The sequence below is a fragment of the Phocoena phocoena genome, chromosome 1 (genome assembly GCF_963924675.1).
Source record: "Phocoena phocoena chromosome 1, mPhoPho1.1, whole genome shotgun sequence".
NCBI classification, from domain to species: Eukaryota; Metazoa; Chordata; class Mammalia; order Artiodactyla; family Phocoenidae; genus Phocoena; species Phocoena phocoena.
In genome coordinates this window covers 126708419-126722626 of record NC_089219.1, presented here as the reverse complement: position 1 = coordinate 126722626, position 14208 = coordinate 126708419, and the positions used below count along the sequence as shown (strand labels likewise).

At 37.0% G+C, this 14208-nt stretch overlaps 1 protein-coding gene across 1 annotated transcript in view; it reads left to right on the top strand.

The window, feature by feature from the left end:
- F5 (coagulation factor V) overlaps positions 1–14208 on the top strand; it is an 85336-nt gene that overhangs the window by 18459 nt on the left and 52669 nt on the right. The gene's annotated exons all lie outside the window — the stretch shown is intronic.

The following is a 14208-nucleotide window of genomic DNA, read 5'->3' as shown; positions in this document are numbered from 1 at the left end:
ATGTCCTCTGCATTGGCAGGCAGATTCTTAACCACTGTGCCACCAGGGAAGTCCCACATGTCTCTTTTTGAACTATGGTTTTCTCTGGAAAACCTGTAGTGGAATTGCTGGATCATATGGTAATTCTATTTTTAGTTTTTTAAGGAACCTCCATACTGTTGTCCATAGTGGCTGTATCAATTTACATTCCCACCAACAGTGCAAGAGGGCTCCCTTTTCTCCACACCCTCTCCAGCATTTGTTGTTTGTAGATTTTCTGATGATGCCCATTCTAACTGGTGTGAGGGGATACCTCATTGTAGTTTTGATTTGCATTTCTCTAATAATTAGTGATGTTGAGCAGCTTTTCATGTGCCTCTTGGCCATCTGTATGTCTTCTTTGGAGGAATGTCTATTTAGGTCTTCTGCCCAGATTTGGATTGGGTTGTTTGTTTTTTTAATATTGAGCTTCATGAGCTGTTTATATATTTTGGAGATTAATCCTTTGTCCGTTGATTCATTTGCAAATATTTTCTCCCATTCTGAGGATTGTCTTTTCGTCTTGTTTATGGTTTCCTTTGCTGTGCAAAAGCTTTGAAGTTTCATTAGGTACCATTTGTTAATTTTTATTTCCACTACTCTAGGAGGTGGATCAAAAAAGATCTTGCTGTGATTTATGTCAGAGTGTTCTTCCTATGTTTTCTTCTAAGAGTTTTAGAATGTCCGGTCTTACATTTAGATCTCTAATACATTTTGAGTTTATTTTTGTGTATGGTGTTAGGGAGTGTTCTAATTTCATTCTTTTACATGTAGCTGTCCAGTTTTCCCAGCACCACTTATTGAAGAGACTGTCTTTTCTCCATTGTATATCCTTGCCTCCTTTGTCACACATTAGTTGACCATAGGTGCGTGGGTTTATCTCTGGGCTTTCTATCTTGTTCCGTTGATCTATGTCTCTGTTTTAGTGCCAGTACCATATTGTCTTGATTACTGTAGCTTTATAGTATAGTCTGAAGTCATGGAGTCTGATTCTTCCAGCTACAGTTTTTTCCCTCAATACTGCTTTTGCTATTCGGGGTCTTTTGTGTCTCCATACAAATTTTAAGATTTTTTTGTTGTAGTTCTGTAAAAAATGCCATTGGTAATTTGATAGGGATTTCATTGAATCTGTAGATTGCTTTGAGTAGTATAGTCATTTTCACAATATTGATTCTTCCAATCCAGGAACATGGTATATCTCTCCATCTGTTGGTATCATCTTTAATTTCTTTCATCAGTATCTTATAGTTTTCTGCATACAGGTCTTTTGTCTCCCTAGGTAGGTATATTCCTAGGTATTTTATTCTTTTTGTTGCAATGGTAAATGGGAGTGTATCCTTAATTTCTCTTTCAGATTTTTCATCATTAGTGTATAGGAATGCAAGAGATTTCTGTGCATTAATTTGTATCCTGCAAGTTTACCAAATTCATTGATTAGCTCTAGTAGTTTTCTGGTGGCATCTTTAGGATTCTCTATGTATATAGTATCATGTCATCTGCAAATAGTGACAGTTTTACTTCTTCTCTTCCAATTTGTATTCCTTTTATTTCTTTTTCTTCTCTGATTGCCATAGGTAGGACTTCCAAAACTATGTTGAATAATAGTGGTGAGAGTGGACATCCTGGTCTTGTTCTTGATCTTAGAGTAAATGCTTTCAGTTTTTCACCATTGAGGATGATGTTTGCTGTGGGTTTGTCATATATGGCCTTTATTATGTTGAGGTAGGTTCCCTCTATGCCCACTTTCCAGAGAGTTTTTATCATAAATGGGTGTTGAATTTTGTCAAAATCCTTTTCTGCATCTATTGAGATGATCATATGATTTTCTTCTTCAATTTGTTAATATGGTGTATCTCATTGATTGATTTGCATATATTGAAGAATCCTTGCATCCCTGGGATAAATCCCACTTGATCATGGTGTATGATCCTTTTAATGTGTTGTTGGATTCTATTTGCTAGTATTTTGTTGAGGACTTTTGCATGTATATTCATCAGTGATATTGGTCTGTAATTTTCTTTTTTTGTAGTATCTTTGTCTGGTTTTGGTATCAGGGTGATGGTGGCCTCATAGAATGAGTTTGGGAGTGTTCCTTCCTCTGCAGTTTTTTGGAAGACTTTGAGAAGGATGGGTGTTAGCTCTTCTCTAGATGTTTGATAGATGTTTGATAGAATTCACCTGTGAAGCCATCCAGTCCTGGACGTCTGTTTGTTGGAAGATTTTTAATCACAGTTTCAAGTTCATTACTTGTGATTGGTCTGTTCATATTTTCTATTTCTTCCTCGTTCCTTGAAGGTTATACCTTTCTAAGAATTTGTCCATTTCTTCCAGGTTGTCCATTTTATTGGCATAGAGCTGCTTGTAGTAGTCTCTTAGGATGCCTTGTATTTCTGCGGTGTCTGCTGTAACTTCTCCTTTTTCATTTCTAATTTTATGATTTAAGTTCTCTCCCTCTTTTTCTTGATGAGTATGGCTAATGGTTTATCAATTTTGTTTATCTTCTCAAGGAACCAGCTTTTAGTTTTATTGATCTTTACTATTGTTTTCTTTGTTTCTATTTCATTCATTTCTGCTCTGATCTTTATGATTTCTTTCCTTCTGCTAACTTTGGGTTTTGTTTGTTCTTCTTTCTCTAGTTCCTTTAGGTGTAAGGTTAGATTGTTTATTTGAGATTTTTCTTGTTTCTTGAAGTAGGCTTGTATAGCTATAAACTTCCCTCTTAGAACTGCTTTGCTGCATCCCATAGGTTTTGGATCATCGTGTTTTCATTGTCATTTGTCTCTAGGTATTTTTTGATTTCCTCTTTGATTTCTTCAGTGATGTCTTGGTTATTTAGTAATGTTTGTTTAGCTTCCATGTGTTTGCATTTTTTGTTTTTTTCCCTGTAATTCATTTCTAATCTCATAGCGTTGTGGTCAGAAAAGATGCTTGATATGATTTCAACTTTCTTAAATTTACTGAGGCTTGATTTGTGACCCAAGATGTGATCTATCTAGAGAATGTTCCGTGCGTGCTTGAGAAGAAAGTGTAATCTGCTGTTTTTGGATGGAATGTCCTATAAATATCAATTAAATCTATCTGGTCTATAGTGTCATTTAAAGCTTCTGTTTCCTTTTTTATTTTCATTTTGGTTGATCTGTCCATTGGTCTAAGTGAGGTGTTAAAGTCCCCAGCTATTATTGTGTTATGGTTGATTTCCTCTTTTATAGCTGTTAGCATTTGCCTTATATACTGAGGTGCTCCTATGTTGGGGGCATATATACTTACAATTGTTATATCTTCTTCTTGGTTTGATCCCTTGATCATTGTGTAGTGTCCTTCCTTGTTTCTTGTTACATTCTTTATTCTAAAGTCTATTTTATCTGATATGAGTATTGCTACTCCAGCTTTCTTTTGATTTTCATTTGCATGGAATATCTTCCTCCATCCCTTCACTTTCAGTCTGTATGTGTCCCTAGGACTGAAGTGGGTCTCTTGTAGACAGCATATATATGGGTATTGTTTTGTATCCATTCAGTAAGCCTGTGTCTTTTGGTTGGACCATTTAATCCATTCATGTTAAGGTAATTATTGATATGTATGTTCCTATTACCATTTTCTTAATTGTTTTGGGTTTGTAGTTGTAGGTTATTTTCTTCTCTTGTGTTTCCCACTTAGAGAAGTTCCTTTAGCATTTGTTGTAGAGCTGGTTTGGTGGTGCTGAATTCTCTTAGCTTTTCCTTGTCTGTAAAGCTTTTGATTTCTCCATTGAATCTGAATGAGATCTTTGCTGGGTAGAGTCATCTTGTTTGTAGGTTCTTCCCTTTCATCACTTTAAGTATATCATGCCACTCCCTTCTGGCTTGTAGAGTTTCTGCTGAGAAATCAGCTGTTAACCTTATGGGAGTTCCCTTGTGTGTTATATGTCATTTTTCCCTTGCTGCTTTCAATAATTTTTTTGTCTTTAATTTTTGTCAATTTGATTACTATGTGTCTCGGCTTGTTTCTCCTTGGGTTTATCCTGTATGGGACTCTCTGCACTTCCTGGACTTGGGTGGCTATTTCCTTTCCCATGTTAGGGAAGTTTTCGACTATAATCTCTTCAAATATTTTTTCGCGTCCTTTCTCTCTTCTCCTTCTGGTACCCCTATAATGCAAATGTTATTGCATTTAATGTTGTCCCAGAGGTCTCTTAGGCTGTCTTCATTTCTTTTCATTCTTTTTTCTTTATTCTGTTCCACAGCAGTGAATCCCACCATTCTGTCTTCCAGGTCACTTATCCATTCTTCTGCCTCAGTTATTCTGCTATTGATTCCTTCTAGTGTAGTTTTCATTTCAATTATTTTATTGTTCATCTCTGTTTGTTTGTTCTTTGATTCTTCTAGGTATTTGTTAAATATTTCTTGCATCTTCCTGATCTTTGCCTCCATTCTTTTTCCAAGGTCCTCGATCATCTTCACTATCATTATTCTGAATTCTTTTTCTGGAAGGTTGCCTATCTCCACTTCAGTTGTTGTTTTTCTGGGGTTTTATCTTGTTCCTTCATCTGGTACATAGCCCTCTGCCTTTTCATCTTGCCTGTCTTTCTGTGAATGTGGTTTTTGTTCCACAGGCTGCAGGATTGTAGTTCTTCTTGCCTCTGCTGTCTCTTTATCTTATGTTTAACTAACATGTGAATGTGAAATTCTCAGTAATTTACTCTGGTCAATGAGGTAGATATTAAAAACCACTATATGTGTAAATAAATCTGGATATGTAACACCATTTAAAATTAAATTTGATATAGTTGGATAATTGGTTACACTGCTATATCTAGCATGTGTTAGAGCCTCTTACATGATTCTTAGAAAATTATATTGGTTGCTCTCATTACAGTTGAACAATGTGTTCTGATTATGGCTTCTCCATTGAAGTGGCCCTAGAAGAAATCTAGAAGTGAAATCCATGACAACCAGTGCACCAGCATGTAATCTACTATTAACTGGGCTGTGAGCCCCTCAGGGTCTCAGGCTGTCTTCCTTACATTTGTGCCCTGGCACCTAGCCCAGAGTCTGGAACATAGATGATGATGATGACAATCATTACTGAACTAAACTGAGGGACTGAGGACCAGATTGGAAAGTAGAGACCATGTGTTATTTTCCACCTGCTCTGAAATGTATTAACTTTCCTGGTGATTGTGAGCAGTTACCTGATCTTACTACCAGTTCTTACCCCCTTTAGAATAGATTCAGTCTTTCTCATGTGTATTAAGGGAAATTAAGAACACAAGATAAATCATATCAGAAGTATGAAGTTCATTTCTTCATAAATGAAAGAGGTTATGTTAATTTAAAAATGGCTTGGGGGGCTTCCCTGGGGCGCAGTGGTTGAGAGTCCGCCTGCCGATGCAGGGGACACAGGTTCGTGCCCCGGTCCGGGAAGGTCCCACATGCCGCAGAGCGGCTGGGCCCGTGAGCCATGGCCGCTGAGCCTACGGAGCCTGTGCTCCGCAACAGGAGAGGCCACAGCAGTGAGAGGCCCGCGTACCACAAAAAAAATAAAATAAAATAAAAATAAATAAATAAGTAAGTAAGTAAATAAAAATGGCTTGGAAAGGAAATAGCCAAAATACTAAAGTATATCAGCACAGGTTGCCATAGCATTGGTTAGGTGCCAGACGTTTTACATATATTTTTCAGTCCTCAGAACCCATCAAAATGATAATATTGTTGCTAGAAAATGATTATATTATCTTAAGTTATGAATGAGAAAATTGAGGCTGAAAGGGAGGTTAAGAAATTTTCCCAAATTCACACAGTTAGCAGGTGGTACAACCAAGAAATTTCAATTCTTGCCCGCAAACTCATGTACTTTCTCCCACAGTCTAGCAGAAGAAAGTATCATTAATCATACAATTTCACAAATATTTTAATTATAGTATCATCACAATTTTTAATTAAATATTTGTGAAATTATATGATAGAGATCAGGGAATGAGTAAACTGACCTATAGGATATGTTTATCCAGAGAAAGAGGAAGAACTTCAAAAGTTCTCTCTCACCCTACAAAGAATATCACATTTTGTCCTTTTGAGAGCTTATGAATGCCATTTGCTACTATAGGAGTTTCCTATAGTAGAATCACAGTTGGAACAGTGGAAGTATTATGTCCAGAAACATCATTTTTTAAACTTCATGAGATCACAAAGCATGAAGCATTGAATAAGGGTCATCATGCTTGATTCAACATAGCTTTAGTCAACAACTTGCCATGAGAATTTCAGTCAACAGACAAGGTTTAACCTCAGAGGGCAGATCTCCTTATCAGTCCTGTTTGTGCTTTGCTACCAAAGCTATTTTGCAACTTTCCAGTGATAATTCATTGTGTTTATTAGCAGAGACTCTTCCTCATAAACTCTTTTTTCTTTTTGACTTAGACTGGAATAATATTATTATTCACAGGAAGTTATTTCAGCTTTTAACATTTCTCAGCTCCTGATAATTTTAACACTCAAATCCTTTTTATCAATGGAGTGAAAGTTCAGCCTATTAAATATTGGTTATCAGTGTCAAAAGGATATCTTTTGCAGGGAAAAAAAAGATACAACAGAGTCCCGTGTTAAGCTTTTCACTAGCACAAGGGTCACAAACTTAGATGCCTACAGAAGCCAGGAGGGTAATTCAATGAAAAACTTAGTCCAGTAGGGACTGGTGATCAGATAGTTAGTGTCCTATCTGAAGGGGGCAGCCAAAACTCAGATCCAGCCAAATTCTCTGCAGGAATTTGATCCAGTGTCACCAGATCTCCAGGTTTTTATTTGTTGTTGTTATTCTTTAAGAGAAACCAGCAACCTGATTCTTATATAATATCTCCATATTGTTAAGGTTGGCATTTAATATGTTTTAATGCCATGCAATTCTAACAAACATACACATAAGTTTAGACTTTATGACCTTGCTTCTAGACCATAGGACCTTAAATCTTAAGAGTTCAATAAACATTCATTGAGCACCTTCTCCATGCTAGGTACTGTGAAAGGCACCAGAGATACTAAGACAAACACAATCCAGCACCTGTCTTTGAGTCACTCATATTCTAGTGACAGAAATGTGCATGGTACAAATAATTATTATCTAGTAGGAAAAAATAAAATTAATCATATAATCTCACACATATCAATACTTAATTATAAATTGTGGTGAGTGCTGTAAAAGAAAAAAAAAAACAGCACAATCATAGATGAGGGAAGAAGTAAGCTTACACCTGACATCTGAAGGATGAGCACACATTTATCCAAAGGAAGAAAAGGAAGAATAACACTCTAGGCAGAGGGGATAATATCTACAAAGACCCTGAGCTAGGATGTAACTTGGCATTTCTGGGAAACTAAAAGGAGACCCAAGTGTGAATGATACAGAGTAAACAAGGGGAAAAGTCACACACGTTGAGAATGGAGAGAGAAGTAGGGGTAGATCATAAATGGACCTGTGGTCAATGTTAAGGATTTTGAGAAATAAGAGGCCATTGTCAGGATTTTAAGCAGGAAAATGGCAAAGTAAGATATGGGGTTTTAAGGGATCATTCTGTCTACAGGCTGGGAAATAGATTATGAGGGTCCTCTTATGCCAGAATCCCAGTGACCAGTTAACAGACTAATTCTGGAGTCTAGGCTTGTCCTAGAGTGATGCCTATAGAGTTACAGAGAAGAGTGCAAACTTGGAATATATTTGAGACATAGTATATTGCTGTGGAGTACAAAATATGCATGACATAGAGATACAAATGGAGATGATACTGGATAGGTAGATTGGGCAAACTCATGAATAACTTCAGCTGCCATAGTAACAAACTTAGTCTTTATCCTGTGGGTGAGACAGAAGTTTGATGGAATGAGTTGACACAGTTGGATTTGTGTTGACCTAATAGTAACCTGATTCAGTCTCCTGTCTTTAGTAAAGACTTTATGGTCCATCCATAACTAGTCTTTTTTCCCCCTATGCTCTAAGCTTAATCATCTACAAAAATTGGCAGCTTCTGAGGGTATTAAAGTCCATCTTTGTTCCTATCTCTAAGGCAAACGAAATCATGACTACAATATTACTTCAAGTTTGGTTGTATTCTCTTCCATACACAGAATGGTGTCCTATGGAGAACATGTCAGTGAATCTAGATGTACATATTCAAATCTTCTATCTTATGACTTCCATACTCAGAACCTCATGTGGTACAGCAATGCATGTTGCTGCAGTGCCTAAATGCCCCATTGCTGATGGATGCATATTCCTCATTTCCCACTCCCATCTGGAGAGCCCAGATGTATGCTGATGCCATGCAAATTCACATGAGTGTTTCTGCGTGGAATAGAATTTCCTGATCATGTGCAATTAGACAAGGGTAGCTGACACTGCTACAGCATAAACTATTTCTTATAGAAATTCACCATCTCAGAGTCTGGCTTTTGGACATGAGGGACCATATTTACCCTTTTGCTTAACAATTAGACAGGCAGACAAAATAACATGAAACAGTTTTCAGACATTGAACAATAGACAATGCAAGAGAATGATCCATGAGGGAATAACAACAAATGAGGTGAGCCCGCTGCCTGGAGAGAGTTTCCAGGGCACAGCACAATGAGGGTGAACCCAAACAGAGCCCAGCAGTCTCTTTGAGTTGAAGAAATAGAGTTTAGATTCTGGGTAGGCCACAGTATCTGGAACCTGTGATTTGTAGGGCAGAGTCCTAGAGAGAATGGTACAGCTACAGAGAAAGAGCTCTTGCGAATTCAGTGAGAGGTCCTGTCAAGTCTTCAACTAAGTACTAATATGCACATGTATGTGAGGGAAGTATTAATGGTAAGGTAAATACCACCAAAAAGAAACAGACAGAACAATCCCTAGACCACACACAGGGTCAGGAATAGTGTATGTTCCCACCATCAAAAGTGGAAAAACCTCCTAATAAATGGGTACTGGGTAGAATCAGCAGAAGGAGCAGAAGTTGGACAAAATTAATCTAGACTATAGGCCTCTCAGGAGATGACAAAGCTTTAAAAATAAGACTTGAATGTATAAAATTGATTCCAAGTGTCTGAACTATGTGTCAGCATAAAATCCAATACTTGTTACAAGAATGCAACAAAATCCCAAAACCAACATGTAAAACTCACAATGTTAATAAAAATTAATGTGTTCAAAAAATCAGGAGAATCATTACCCGTAATCAAGAAAAAAATCAATCAATAAAAACATATCCAGAAAAAGAACATACACACACTACTATATATAAGATAGAGTACCAACAAGGACCTACTGTATAGCACAGGGAATTCTACTCAATATTCTGGGATAACCTGTATGAGAAAAGAATCTAAAAAAGAATGAATATATGTATATGTATAACTGAATCACTCTGCTGCATACCTGAAACTAACACAACATTGTAAATCAACTACATTAAAATAAAATTTAAATGAAAAAAAAAAGGAAATGATAGTACTAGCAAGCAAAGACATTAAGATAGCCCTTATACATATTCTCCATATGTTTTAGAAGGTAGAGAAGAGTATGAGCATGATGAGGAGAGAGATGGAATGTTAAAAAAAAAAAACATAAATGGAACCTCTATAGATAAATACAATAGCTGAAATGGTAAGTACACTGGATGAGATTAACAGTACATTAGACACTGGAGAAGAAATATTGGAGAACATTAATACATAATGATAGAAACTATCCAAAATAAAACATGCAAATAAAATGACTGAACAAAATGAACAGAGCTTCAGTGAACTATGGGACAATATCAAGTGATCTGACATATGTGTACACTTAACCCTTAAACAATGTGGGGATTGGGGCACCAACCCTCCACACAGTCGAAAATCCATGTGTAACTTTAGTCTGTCCTCTATATCTGTGGTTCTGCATATGCAGATTCAACCAACCATGGATGGTGTAGTACATATTTGTTGAAGAAAAACCACATATAAGTGTACCTGCACAGTTTAAACCATGTTGTTCAAGGGTAAACTGTAATTAGAATCCTAGAAAAGGAAGGGACAGAAAAAAATATTCAAAGAAATAGTGGCTGAAAACTTTCAAACTGTGATGAAAACTATAAACCTACAAAGTCAGGAGGCTTGACAAAACCAAGAAGAAGAAACATGAATAAAAGCACACCAAGGCACATCATAATCAAATTGCTGAAAACCAGTGATGAAGAGAAAATGTTAAAAACAGTCAGAGGAAACCAGTCACAGAGAGGGGGCTTCCCTGGTGGCGCAGTGGTTAAGAATCTGCCTGCCAATGCAGGGGACACGGGTTTGAGCCCTGGTCCGGGAAGATCCCACATGCCGTGGAGCAGCTAAGCCCGTGTGCCACAACTACTGAGCCTGCGCTCTACAACCCATGAGCCACAACTACTGGAGCCCATGCTCCACAACAAGAGGCGCCACTGCAACGAGAAGCCCGCGCACTGCAACGAATAGTAGCCCCTGCTCATCACAACTAGAGAAAGCCTACGTGCAGCAATGAAGACCCAATGCAGCCAAAAAATAAATTTAATTAATTAATTAATTTTAAAATAAAGTCACAGAGGAAAAAAAATAGAATGATAGCAGATATCATTAGAAACAATGCGAGCCAGAAGATAGCTAGGGACATCTTTAAAGTACTGGGTGTGGGGGATGGGGACAATCTGTCCACTTGACATTCTACACCAAGGAAAAATATCCTTTTAAAATGAAGGCAAAATAAAGACTGTTTTAGACATAGAAAGCAGGAACAATTTCTCATTAGCAGACCGGGAAAAAAAAATGTTAAAAGAAGTACTTTAGGCAGAAAAAGATTATATCAGAGAGATATTTGGGGCCTCGAAGGGATAAAAATTCCAGAAATGGGTAAGTATGGAGTAATTTTTCTTCATTTTTAATCTCTGAAAAAGATAGCTGATTATCTAAACTGGAAAGCAAAAAATAATGACAGTTTATTATGGGGTATATTATATATGTAGAAGTGAAATGGATGACAACCATAGCACAAAGGCTGGGAGGGGGAAGATGGAAATATACTATTGCAAGTTTCTTATAATATAAGTAAAATGGTATAAGATTATTTGAAGGTAGACTATGATAAGTTAAAGTTGTATTTTGTAAGATGAAGGGCATTGCCAATAAAACAAAGCAAAGCTAATAAACCAATAGTGGAGATAAAAGGAAACATAAAAAATACTCAATTAATCCAAAAGAAAGTAGGAAAGAAAAGAAAATAATGAATAAAAGCCAGATGGACAAATAGAAAACAATAGCAGAATGGTAGATTTAAACCCAACCATATCAATAATTATATTAAAAGCAAATGGGAAGAACACGACAACTAAGAGATTTTAAGATTGAATAAAAAGCAACACCCAATTTTAAGCTGAACTCAAGAAATCCACTTTAAAGACAAAGATAAAAAGTAAAGGATTGGGGCTTCACTGGTGCGCGGTGGTTGAGAGTCCACCTGCCAATGCAGGGGATGCGGGTTCGTGCCCCGGTCCGGGAAGATCCCATGTGCCGCGGAGCGGCTGGGTCCGTGAGCCATGGCCGTTGAGCCTGCGCGTCCGGGGCCACAACAGTGAGAGGCCCGCATACCGCAAAAAAAGAAAAAAAAAAATTGAAGGTATACCATACTAACTAACTATAATCAAACACAATGGATGTGTCATTCCATTTATATGACAATATAGGAAAGTAAAGCATAGTGACAGAAAGTAAATCAGTGGTTGCATGTGTCCAGAGAATAGGGGAAGGTATGGCTACAAATGGCACATGGAAACTTTTTGGAGTGATGGAAATCTTCTGTACCTTGATAGTGATGGTAGCTGTAGAACTGTACTTATTTGTCAAAATTCAGCAAATATTGTACTTAAAATTGGTGAATTGTATTGTTTGTAATTTATACCTTAATAAAGATGATGAAAGGAAGGGGGACGGAGTGAGAGAAAGAAGTGGGGAGGAATAAAGAGGAGAAGAAAAGGAACAGGGAGGAGGGAAGGGAAGAAAAGAAACTAGCCATTTGTTTTCAAAAACTACAGTCACTTCAGTAAGAGTAGTTTCCACTGGCCCTTTACTCCATTATGTAAAACATTTTAGCCCTTTTTTCCGATCCTTATTTTCTACCCACATCGACAGTCTGATGGTCTTACCTTCTACCTCAAGAAATTTATTGACTGTTGTACGAAACAAAGATAACTGTATCCTAAAGAGAAATTCTGGCACCAGCGAGTGATGTGAAACTTTTACCTGATTAAATGAGGAATGCCTCAGAAGAAACCACCCTTCCCACTTGCTATCTATGACAACGACCTCTGCCCTTCCTGACCTCGCTTGCTCCATCTCTCGCCACATCTTCTCTTTGTTGTTGAAAGCCCCACCCAACCCTCTGCACTGCTTTTACTCTTCAGCATCACAGTTCCCTTTCTTCAATAAGGAAGACCATTTCTATATCCTCCCCCGTCTCCCACCAGTAGGGAAAGTTGAATACACATGAAAGTGTTACTAGTGGGCCTTTGGGTACACAAAAGACCAAAGTAAGGCATGCAAACTTCAGACGGTAGATATATTTTATACAAGGACAATTAGACTGCATATAGGATAGACTCTAAGACTCTGGGGAAAGAGTTGGGATAATCAGATGGTGGAGATGTGATAAACTGATGAAACAGGATTAAGGGTGGCATCAGGTGGAAAGAAGACATGAAATGCAGAGCAAAACAATATATAAACAGATCTGAGTGTTCTTATAACCACTTAAACCCATGCTAACAGGCGATTAAGTTTAAGATATCTTACCTACAGACTGGGAGAAAATATTTGCAAACGATGTGGCCAACAAGGACTTAATCTCCAAAATGGGCAAACAGCTCATACAACTCAATAACGGCAACAACAAGAACAAAAAAAACCAAACAACCTAATCAAAAAATGGACAGAAGACCTGAATAGACACTTCTATTCCAAAGAAGACATACAAGATGGTCAATAGGCACATGAAAAGATGCTCAACATTGCTAATTATTAGAGAAATGCAAATCAAAACTACAATGAGATATCACCTCACACCAGTCAGAATGGCATCATTTAAAAGCCTACAAATAACAAATGCTGGAGAGGGTGTGGAGAAAAGGGAACCCTCCTGCACTGTTGGTGGGAACATAAATTGATGCAGCCACTATGGAAACAGAATGGAGGTTCCTCAAAAAACTAAAAATAGAGTTGCCATATGATCCAGCAATCCCACTCCTGGGCATATATCTGGACAAAACTCTAATCTGAAAAGATACACATACCCCAGTGTTCATACCAGCACTATTTACAATAGCCAAGACATGGAAGCAACCTAAATGTCCATTGACAGATGAATGGATAAAGAAGATGTGGTATATATATACAATGGAATACTACTCAGCCATAAAAAGGATGAAATAATGCCATTTGCAGCAACATGAATGGACCTAGAGATTATCATACTAAGTGAAGTAAGTCAGACAGAGAAAGACAAATATCATATGATATCACTTATATGTGGAATTTGAAATATGATACAAATGAACTTATTTACAAAACAGAAACAGACTCACAGACATAGAAAGCAAACTTATGGTTACCAAAGGGGAAAGGGAATGGGAGAGGGATAAATTAGGTGTTTGGGATTAGCAGATACAAACTGCTATATATAAAATAGATAAGCAACAAGCTCCTACTGTATAGCACAGGGAACTATATTCAATATCCTGTAATGAATGATAATGGAAAATAATATATAAAAGAAGATACAGATATAGCTATATAATTGAATCACTTTGCTGTATATCAGAAACTAACACAACACTGTAAATCAACTGTACTTCAATAAAAAATTTAAAAATGTCTTGTCATACATCACAGAGAAGATATAACCCATCTTCATATTCTGAGATGATTTTCTGGTCAAAGGTGATTCACTTATCTGATTATATTTAAATAATAATTATTTAGATACTCTGGAAACTTAACTTGCTAAACTTTAAATAATGTACTAGTAACATTTCTTGTTCTCTTCAGATCACCATGGATCAAAGCCTTTATAACTACATAGACATAGAAGTGGATATATGTGAATCTTTCCAAATAATGAAGGCTTTCTATAGAAAGGCATATATATCTTCATAGAGAACTTATATTCCCCCAGACTTGAGAGTGATGA